The sequence below is a fragment of the Fundulus heteroclitus genome, chromosome 2, assembly GCF_011125445.2.
Source record: "Fundulus heteroclitus isolate FHET01 chromosome 2, MU-UCD_Fhet_4.1, whole genome shotgun sequence".
NCBI lineage: Eukaryota > Metazoa > Chordata > Actinopteri > Cyprinodontiformes > Fundulidae > Fundulus > Fundulus heteroclitus.
The window spans coordinates 35,757,760-35,769,713 of NC_046362.1; the positions used below are offsets into that span (position 1 = coordinate 35,757,760).

The window sequence follows — 11,954 nt, forward strand, 5'->3', positions numbered from 1 at the left end:
CTACCTAAATCCAAAAGTAAAACTTATTTTTTTTTTCAGTTTTGCAACAACATTAAAATTAAAATGTGTAGTCTTCAGAATACATTTGAGAAAACTTGATTAGATTTAGCTGATTTGATTGTCTGAGTTTTTCCTGCAAAGTGACGACATTCTGATAAAAGCTCAATATTAGCTCCAGTTTGCAGCAAGATTTTTTTTCCAACACTGTGAAAAACAGCACAGAACATGGGTAACTGGAGTTAAATCCAGTTTTATAAATTCAACAGCTGTTAAAATGTGGATCTGATGAGACAAGTTTTATTCAATATTCTCAGGAGGATAACTTAGCTGAATTTTGATCAGATAACTAGACATATCATTATGAAAGAGACTTAAATGATTGCTTTAGTTCCCTTCTTTTATCTATTTTCTGAGTTTCTTACCCAGTAGAGATGGCAGAATGCTTGAATTCATCCCAGTTTGCACTGGTTGGCAGGCTATCACAGTGGCTGACACACACACTCATGCTCACATTCACACCAGCAGGCAGTCCAGATCACTAAACCTGCGAGTCTTTGGACTGAAGCAGAGCAGCGAGAACATGCCAGCTATACACAGGAAAGGATTTAAACCAGAAGGGTCGGGCAAGCCACTTAGTGGAGAAGATCTGCTCAGAAATGGGGAACAATTGACCCTGAAGTGTTTGTCAGAGAGATGTTGGAGTAAAAAATAAGATTTTTTTTTTTTGTAGAGCCTGAGCTGCAACAATGATGGAACAAAGGCGACACTGATAAAATCAGCATCCCTGATCTCAGGTGTGGGATCACGGTCCTCCCTGTTGCTAGGATACGCTCTATTTCTACCCTCTGACAATCTCACATTAACGATGCAGACAAATTCTCTCTGTTCTTGCTCTCTGGTTCACTATTTTTATTTCTGAACACACTCAGCGCATACAGTCAGCCTAAAATTGCGACCCTCTCACCACGCCGGGGGTTCATATGCAGGTTGTTCATCCTAACCTGTCAAGTTCTGCTGCCTATGGATCTATTCAAATTGAAGTTCTAAAGATGAATGTTGGAATTCAGATGAAATATCAATAAGATGCACCAACCTGCCAAAGCGATACACATTAAATGAAAGTACAAAGGTAAGCCACAAAAAAAAGACAACAGGGAGTCAAAGAAAGAGAGAAACACGATAAAGGAGGAAAGAAAAGCAAATTAAGAAAGGCATGATGACAGACGAGGAGGCAAAGAGACGATGGGATGAAGCTGAAAATAAAGGTGGAAAGTAGGGGGCGGCATCAAAGAGAGCACAGGACTTCAAACACCAGCACACACACTCCAAAAAGCACGCAAACAGGCTTCAAACATCAGATTGTGAGTGTGTATAGAAGGCTCAGTCCACATGGTGACCTTCTTAACCTGGTTGGAGAGGATCTATGACACACACACACACACACACACACACACACACACACACACACACACACACACACGTGCATCATTGTGTGGACCTGCCATAGACTTCCATTAATTTTCAATTTCTTTCTATGCCCTTGATTATAACCCTTAACCCAACCCTGAACCTAAGTTCACTGGTACATACTTAACCCTAACCTTAACCATAACTAAGTTTAAACCTTAGCCCTAAACCTAAGCATTAGCCCAATTTGCATTGAGTGGACCTTAAAAGATGTCCTTACAATGCCAATTGTCCTCAAAAAGTTGGTCTACTGTTAGGTTTCGGTCCTCAAACGATAGATATACATGTACACACACACACACACAAAAAAGGGGGAGTGGTGGCCTAGTGGTTAGAGCAGTAAGCTTGCGCTCTGAGAAGGATGCAAGTACCCGGTTTGATCCCAACTGCCTGCACTCTGGGTCCCTGAGCAAGACCCTTAACCCCAGATTGCTCCCCAGTCGCCCCACAGTGGCAGCTCACTGCTCCCCAAAGGGATGGGTAAATGCAGAGGTGAATTTCTCCATTGTGAGATGAATAAAGTATCAATTATTAATTATTATTAAAAAAAAGTTGTTTAATGTAAATAGTGAGGACCGTCCCTTGACTTTGATAGACTTCAATTCATTCTCAAGCCTTTCTATGGCCTCACCCTAACCTAAACCTAAACCCAATTGACATTGAAGACATAAACCTAACCTCTAGACCAGAAAAAAAGTGAGGACCTTTTTTTCGGTCTCCACTTTACATCAAAGTCCTCACTTTACTAGTAAAACAGGCAAAAAAAAAATGTCTCGCTCAGCTGCAAGGACAAGAACGAACGCACACAGAGTGTGGTCATGTATAACATATGACAATCAGCTCAATGTTGATTTCTACCACAACTTCTGATTAAATACTGACTGATCATTTTATTCAGCTTTAAGAATATTGTTCAGAAAAATGTGTCAGAAACATATTTCAGTTCACCTCAAACCAAAGTGGCTAATATTAGGAAGGTTGCCACGTCATAAATCTTTCCATTTTCAATTTTCTGATTTTTGATTATTTTACAGTTGTTACATTTGGAGTATAATTTAATCAGTATTATTAGGCACACTTGTTCAAAAATAATCTAAAGAACCACTTCAAAATGCATAACATCACACCCATAGCTCTACTTATTAACTTTAAATCATAAATTAGTACTTAGACTGTGTTTTCCTAGTCATACCAACCACTCACCACTGTGGCTTTACAACAGAGCCACATTGACCCAATCAGACTTACCTATGCCACACATTCATATTCTGATACATAGATCAGTTGGCAACTTGGGGTTAAGTGACTTCCCACTGAGCCAGACTCACTCAGTAGTTTCAATTTGATTAAATTCAGTTAATTTATATTGCATCAATCTAATTTAGAAAGTCAGTTTTCCATTTAGGAAAAACCATCAGATTTAATTTAGTCGCTGACTCGATACAATCTAGACTGCTTTATGCCTCGACCTTAGGATGTTTGTCTTAAAGCTGACATCCTCTCTAAGCTAATACAGGAGCACCACAGGGAACCATCAACCCCTCTTTTTATACACTTTAGCACGAGTAAAAACAGATGGAGTTAGTATTGGAGTCTGAAAGTAACCAATATTGGAATAGGAAAGTCGTAACCATCAGCTTTCAAGGTAAGGGTTTTAGATTAATAGTCATTTTTATGCGCCATTGCAACTTTTTTATACATTAAAATAAAATATTTCCTATGCATTTAATCCATCCTTTAGGGAGCAGTTGGCTGTCACCGTGTGGCGCCCAGGAAGCATTCTGGGGGCCAAGGGTCTTGCTCAGGGATCCAGAGTGACAGCCTGTGGGATTTGAACCAGAGAACTTGTTGCCTCTCCAGGACGCAAACACCCTGCTCTAATTACTAAAACACCACCCCCCGCCAAAAAAAAGATGGTGATAGCAGTGATAGCAGCAGCTCTACAAACTCTACCAATTCCTCTGAAGGCAAGAACTTTAACTGGGTACAAACCCCACAAATGTCACAAATTTCAAAAAGACTAGGTGTTAAATATCTCAGTATTGTCTCATACAAAACCTTTCTGTACATATAAAATTTAGTTTTTGGTTTGTTGCAACATTCAGGGCAAAAGACAAATACTTACACTGTTTCTCTTTTCATTCAAACTTGGGCAGTTGAATGACAATAAAGTCTAAGTCTGTCTAAGTCAGTGGATTCAAGCTCCAGTCCCTGAGGGCTTATGTCCTGCAACATTTAGATGCATATCTTCTTCAACCCACCTAACTCCAATATGAGCTCAACTGCAGAGCTCTGCATGTGTTTTCTTGTAAGACTCCATGCTAGTTAGCTAGTTTAGCCATCTGCTGTGCAGGACAAGGGACACTGGCCCCCGAGGATTGTTTGAGACCACTGGTCTAAAGGCTTCCACATACTCGGGCGTACTGTGTGCATATGTGAGCCATGCTGACTCCAAGTAGTCTTCCATTTTGCCCAAAAATATCACCCTAACTGTTGAGGCTTGGACTCCTTTAGACCCCCTTTAGGGTATGCCATGATTTCCAGCTAAGTAGTTTTCCATTGGTCTTTAATTAGTGGTTAGAAACAAAATTTTAAGCTTTGTTAAACAAACTAAGAAAAGGTTCTAAGAAAATGACCCAAAAGAGAATCTCAAGGTTTCCCTGAAGCTTTTTTAAAAATGAAAGTTTACTTTCCACCGATCATCAATAATTAGAACACAGACACCAAAGTAATGAGTACCTCTGGTTTAGATGCTGCTGCAAAACAGTAGTCCCCAAAGTTGGGGACAGAATTCCCAACTGCACCTCACTGAGGAGAGCTCATGTCCAGTGTGTTGTACTTTTAATGAGGAGACGGGTTTTCATCATAAAAAGATCCCTCATCCAGACACACAAAGAGAAGAATCCTTAGTAGAAGGACCCGTTTCCACAACAACAGGCACCGACCAGTTGGCCTGCTTTCTGTCCGTTTCCTGTTCTGTGCATCGCTTCATCCCGTCACTCTGTTCAGCCCATCTCCCCCTTATGTTCCAGCTTCTCTGCCTTCGAGAGTCCATAAAGACACTGAGTGTTTTTTTCTGGCATTAGTATTTGTGTTCCAACGGAGAAGCAGCTGAATCCTGAATTTTCTTTTTCGGATCTATTTGCTCTTAGGTGCGGTGATATTAGCAACGATGATATCGAGCAACTAGACAAACTCTGTTGGAGTTGCTTTGTAAAACAAGTCTCTGTTTCTGCAGCAACATGTGAAATGGATAGCCATCTCTTCTCTGTTTATGTTCAGTGTGCAGTAGAAGAACTGGCACCATACCACCCCTGCCTTTATATCTACAAGCAACCATTAAACATCTAATTCAGGCATACGCATGTAGCAATACCGCTACCTTTGTCTGAATCCATCTCAGACAATTTCTGTATGGCAAATGCAGTTAAAGTTTAACCCATCAGTGATGTAGAAATTCACAAAACAATTGTCTTAGTCACTTCAGGATGACTCTTAAAGTGCCTTGGCGCCTTCAGAGGAGTCCAGACAAAATAACACATTGAAGCTCTGAAGAATTGAAAGAAAGGTCCGCTATGACTTAATAATCACAAATACATATGATGCACCCTGCAACATTACATAAACCTGCCAGGTCACATCTCATTCCAGGCATTATCTTTGTTGCACTGCTATGGTTGAAATTTTATCTAATTCCTGAGTACCTTTTGGTCTTAAATGCACTTAAACCATGTCTCAATTGTCCATACATGGAATGTGAGAATGTTGGACAATATTATGTCTAAAAGTAAAAAAATGTGCAGATGTCAAAATCAAGATTTAGATATAGAGTAGCTGAAAATGTCAGGAATAAATAACTGGTTGCCAGGATCAAACTCACCAACTTCATGTAATAAGCATGGAGACTGAGCCACGTGACAGCATACCTAAAGCTATAGTTGGTAATGCTGTTCAGAAACACTACTATACTGGGTAAAGTTGTCCTTCTATACTGACAGTAGTAAATACATTATGTATTCAGAGAAAGGAGGTTAAAAAAATGTGATCTTTGTGGGCCGGTAAAAACTAACCAATCCCTGCTGTTTGGTCTGAAGGGCAGGGATTGGTCAGAGTTTTGGTCTTGCTCTCACTCCCCTATGTCCCTCAAATTACTATTGGTTGTCCTACATGCCAATTATTCTGACGCTGGCTGCGCATGCACACTTTCAGTGTTCATGCTTTTGCTTAGCAAACCGCCTATAGTTCATGAGAAAAAGAGGAAGGCCTCAGCAGAAAGAAATAAGACCAGAGTGGATTTGGGAGATTTTTTTCACGCAATCCCCCTGAGGAGCAGAAGAGCATGGTAAGATGGTCTTACTCATGCACAGTGATAGCTCGATTAAACAGATATAGACTAAACACCATTTCAAATGATATTCCTGAGTCGATTTGTTATGAATACACCACCATACCTGTGTTAGTCAGTTAAACACTTAATTGCCATTGTTGTAGAATCAATCTCCAGTATGAGCAGTTCTGTTAGTTTGTGGTGGTTAAAATAATGTTTAATGGTCCACAAAAGCAATGATATTGTTTGAAATTCTACATCTCCATCTCTGAGGACATCTTGCAGGCATCTTGATACGAGCACACAGCTATGCAACTCAAAATCTCCATGACATTTTAGATGTTTCTATATTTTAGCAGTCTAACAGAACAATACATATATTTAGCTGTTCCATTTCTCTCATCATCACCTTGTTGTGCACCAATCAATCAGTCAGCGGCTGAAATTAGCCAATTTTCCCTTGAACAGCTCAAACTGGTGATCAGCAACAGTTCATAAATATTGAAAGCTGAAGACTTTGTTTATTGCATGAAAACTGGAGAAAATTTAATTTACACTTTTTTAGTCTGCAGACTCGCTGACAAACAGCATGTGCTTTGATGCAAGTTGTTTGGAGTTTAGTAAAAATCCAAATAAGGTTTAGGAACGTAAGCTTTGATGAAATCCTTAAGATAATCTTGTATTTCAAAGCAAGCTATCTTTATCATGGAACATTTTGTTCTTTTATGAACCATGTTTGACATAGATACGTACACATACATATATGTATTATATATTCAAAAAAGAAAAATAATTAGTATATGAAATACAAGCAAAATTCTATTATAACTTACTGTAGAAAATTAAACTACAAAGGGGATGAGAATACATCTTAAATGTCAAGACAAGTTCTGGTGCCTATCCCTACTGAGCATTGGGGGAGAGATGGAGTACATAGACAGGTTTTCATCCATCCATCCATCCATCCATCCATCCATCCATCCATCCGAGGGACTGGCAGTAACATGGAGGATAAACGACCATGCACACACACACCTTGAGGCAATTAAGAGTAATCATTTAACAGCAATTCTTTGGACAGGAAAGATCACTCCATGCAAAAAAACTTGAGAAGGGGATTCAAACCCGGGAGCTTTTTTGCTCCAACGCACCAGTGCCAACAACTGCTTGCAGCTTCCCTCTGATAAAAACACCCATTCCGCTCGGTGTCAACCCAACATTTGAGCAAGAGCAAAGGCCTTTTCGTGATAGGAGAGACCAGAACGTTGCACTATAAACATTTGGCTCGAAAGACATGTGACCAATGCTCTTCACATCACTGGAAATTACGTTCATAAACAACTAAAATCCAAAGATAAACATATCAGGTTACTGCAAGAATGTCCGCAGAGACGGTCCCACATGCCGTGAAGTGGTTTATATCTTGAGGCCTGAGTGAAAAGTGCTCAAAGCTTCATACAGCAGTGGCAGCACACGGGCTATTTCGAGCCTGCTGTCACTGTGTGAGCCTGCGCCGTGTGCGTGTGAGTGTCTGCGTGTGTCACACCGCCCTTGGACACAAGCTTGCGGAATGTGTTGGGAGCAAGGCAAAACACCAGGTTTCCACAGCAACCGGCGAAGGCCACAGGAACAGATGGGGTGGGTGGGTGTGGCGTTAACAAAAGACGAGGTGAGAGCGGGCGCCAAAGGTAGGTTTCCATGGGTTTAGGAGTTGGTGCCGTCCTGATCAACTGAAACAGAAGGATGTAGCGGGGGGGAAAAAGACGTGAGGCGAGATTATATTAATGTAAGGAATGGTGTGTTTATACACACACACTCTCCTGATGCTTTATGGGAGTCAGTCGGATGTCTGGTTACTTTGTGGGGAAGTGAGGAGTAGGCTGCAGTTTAAACAAAGCTCACCGTGTCCCTCTGTCTCTTGTCCACTGTCTCTTTCACCCCGTCTACTTTCAGATTATTCCTCTTATGAATTATATAGATTTCTTCCTTCTTTCTGTTTCAGTTTTTTTTTTACATTGTCTCCTTTTGGTCATCAGTCAGCCAACCATCCCTTCTTGTTTTTTATGTTTGCAAATCAATTAGTTTGGTTAATTGGCTACAAGAAAGCATGCAAGTTTTTTTCTTTTTAGTGCAATTTAATAAATGGATTGCTTCAGGAACCCTGTCTTTATTTACAGGGATACTGAAGCAAATCTCTTTGCTCTGCAAAAGAGAGATCCCCAAACCAAGCACCCTTCATCCCTGGTCCGACCAGCTGCTGACCAACGGCTAAACTTTAGCTGTGAGCCTCCACCTGTCAACAGCGCTCTGCAAACACTATCCAACACCTCGTAAAAAGCAGCCAAGAAAAAAAATGGCTTCATTTCTAAAGAACTGCATCAAGTCACACAGATAACACTGCTGCCGCTTCATGCTTGCTCAGTATGAGGGATTGCTGCAAAGCCATCAACAATGCAGACGACTCTCCCTGTGGCTCTACGCTTCTCCAGGAGTGAATGCTGCTTGTCGGGACTTTGATGCAATCAACTGGTTCCCTTATATAAGAAATTTTTGACCAATCTTTATAATATGATTTAATTTGACTTTGTAAAGTGCCTTGAGATGACATGTTTCATGAATTGGCCCTATATAAATAAAATTTAATTGAATTGAACTTTAGTGCTTTGAAATTAACTGAGGAGGAATTAACAGAAAAATTTTCCCTCAAAATATTTTTTCCCGATAAAGACAAAAACAAAAATCACAAAAAACATTCCATGGCACATTTTTTTCTAAAGGTTATTTGAAAATCTGTGGCTTGATGATTTAGGATTTTCCAAATAAAACCCACCTGTACTGTCGTGGTCTGGACTCTAGAGCCCAGATCATCCACCTTGGTTCTACATTTAAAGGTGTCAGAAGCAAAACCTATAAGTAGTGAAAATTATGTGAATAAGCCTCCATGAAATGACTTTTATAGTCTTTGCCTTTTAACGGATACTCAACTGAGCTGAGACCAAGTAAAAACACATCCAGTTCAAGGGCTGATTATTCTCTTGCTCATTTTTACATCCCACCAAATGAGCAAACGTGAGAAGAAAAGTAACAGTCTTCCCTAGTCACAGGTCAATTCCTATAACCGTTTATAGAGTATTATTCTCAACAGTTCACAATCCAATATCTTCAAATGTCAGGATTTAATGACATAATGCAGGCACACACACACACGCACACGCACCAGCAACAGTCCATTAGATTTAAAGCCGATGCCTTCACCTCTAACTGGAAATGCAATGCCAACGCGTACTAAGCACTCCAACACACAAGGATATATTATCTTGATCAATAGGAGTATTGTTATTTCATCTCTCCACAGTGAACATCAATGGTTTGGCTGTGATTAAAAATATTCTGTGCCTTTGAAAGAGGTTAAAGCCAATAACGCATATTGTTCATTATGTAATATCTAGGTGGAGCAGGAGAACACAGATGCAGAACCAAATATGACAATAAAGGTGCATTCAACAGTTTTACCAATTTGATGTGCAAGAATAGAAAGTAAAAACATTCAGAGAGGTGAGGCAGACAGCAAAACAGGAACTCAGACAGACAATGAGCTGGCAGTGAGCAGAAAGGAACTGAAGAACCCACTTTCATGGTAATCAGCGCATGCAGCAAGGGTGCGTGCAATCATGAACATTAAAGTTGTGTGAGGAGGCAGAAGAGGATGCAAAACCAAAGACAAGGATATACAAGGACACAGAACTGTTCCTGATTGAGCTGAAATGTTTCAGACTAATTTCAGCGCACTAGATGTAGTCCACTACAAGTTTTATGAAGCCGTTCAAAATAATTCTGACAGATTTTGGTTTAAACTAAACTAACTGTTTTTATTTGACCAACTTGTTTCTTATCTAAATATAACATTAATGTATTAAGATTAATGACCTGAATCTAATAGAAGATCTGTTGAAAGCTACAAATTAGGGTGATGGCAAGTAGGCCTTCCAGCCTTAAAGATTTGGAGTTCATCACTAAATATAAGCCTTTAAATGATCAATAAAATCCTGCAAAAAGAAAGCCAAAAGTTATAAGATGGGTTTGACTGCTGTAATTCCAATATGGATTTTCAATAAATGATAGAGAATTGTATAAATTAATATAAACATGCCTTTTTAATGTGCAAAAGAACTGATAAATTATAATTTATAATAATTGTTTGATTATCCTTTGAAAGTTGTCCGTCTGATTTCCAATCAGAATGTTTGTTCAGCTCAATGAAACATCATTTTAACTCCAAATCTGCCAGGATTATAAACAATTCATACATGAATTCATACATTCATTCGTAAAAGGTAATAATATAAGAAATGAGAAGCTGGATACACGATGAAAAGAGAAAAGTGAATATACTGCATGACTTAATTAAGATACAGAAAATATATCTAAATGATGAGCTACTACAAATACAAAGACACAAGGATCAATAAAACAGAGAGAAAAAATTGTTTGAGTCAAGTTTGAAGTAACTTGTCCTCAACTTTAACACCTGTCATGAATAATATGTTCTCGCAACAGTGTCTCTCTAATCATTTGTCTTTGTTATACAAAATTTGAGGCTGGGAACATTTATTTTCTAGTCACTTGTCAGTCAAACGCTATGATCACGTCTGAAGTCATGTGGGAATTTTGTCCCGTCAGGTCTGGGAGACACCATTTCAAGAGGGCAGATACATCATTGTTGTGGTTCCTTTGGGACGTGACAAAAATCTTCATCATATTATAATATATTTAAAAAAACATTTATGCAGTGAAGTAGTCCACCAGAGGCTTTGAGGTCAAAATTAAGTTTAGAAGTGGTAAAAATGTATTAAATTTAATATTTCACTTGTACCCGACAGGCTCTACACTGAAGACGATAACAGATTTGAACAGATTTTTTGTGTTGCTGAGTGGTCAAAACCCCACAGAGTAGGAAATCTTGTGTTTCTGGTTTGCTTCCCTGAATACAGAGTCTGTATTCAGGGAAGTATCTGAAAGATACTGAAAGATCTGTGTGCTTAATGCTGCTGCTGCTGTCCCAGCCAGGAGCTCCTTATTTCACACTTTTTTACACTATTTTGTACCTTTTTCGTCATTTCTTTCGAGGGTTAAATGTTGGATGTTTAGTAATGTCGATAGGTTAACTCATACACGCCAGCGTGACAGTACTAGTAGAATACTCCCAACTTTACATCCCCTTTTAAAACAAGACTGCATGAAGCATGTGGCTTCAGCGCTCAGAAGGTGTGCAAGTGTGCATCAGCTGGGAGACATTACAAAATAAAAGCATCCTTGTATTGCAGAATATTGCAAAAATAATAATCTAAGAAGAGAAATAAGAATGCTGTTTTGAAGCCTAAATCAATCGTTTTGAAGCCTAAATCAAGACTGAAAGATACATTTGATTAATCACACAGCATAACATTATCTGCTGAACATTGCATATGAAAGACTCCCACAAAATGTGTACCTGTCATCTAAATGATCACACTCAAGCCTTATTCTCTGCAACCGTTGGTTTTAGAACTTTTCATAAGTTCCTTTAACAAATTCTTAACATAAATGCACTGCACACAAACATTAGCTACTGCATATTTTATAACGGCAACTGTAAGCCCTTTATTTATAAGAATTTCAGCACCAAAGTTGCAGCGAAACACAGATGTCGGATAACACATGCACTCCATCACGGTTGGTCCCTGCATTGTTAATTAACCTCACCCCATTGCACTAAATTCAAACAGAACTGGTGTTATTCTTTGGATTAGACGTATAATCCCCAATTAGCGTATTACATGTTGAACTTGCCCACCGTGGGATTTAGAAAAGGCAGAAGCAGGACTAACGTAGCCTGACATGATGGAATTTCGTATTACGGAGTTGGATAGCAGCCTTTTCCATAAGCCTTTAAATCTGTGAGACATGCGTCAAATATCAGAAACCAAGTGATCAAGAAAAGCCGCTCAATAACCGAACTGTGCTTGTGGTTATGCAGACACTGGAAAGAAAAAGAAAACAGGCTCACGCTGAAGAAGGAATTAAGAATCAATATGTTGCCGCTGTAGATTAAACAATGAACTTGCAAATATCAAATCTCGTGTAAGAAAATCATACATAGTAAGGATAGGTGTGAGCAGTC

General features: G+C 39.3%; 1 protein-coding gene across 2 annotated transcripts in view; it reads right to left on the minus strand.

Annotated features, from left to right (window-relative positions):
• Positions 1–11,954, minus strand: part of gnao1a (guanine nucleotide binding protein (G protein), alpha activating activity polypeptide O, a) — a 139,065-nt gene that overhangs the window by 87,264 nt on the left and 39,847 nt on the right. The window lies entirely within an intron of this gene.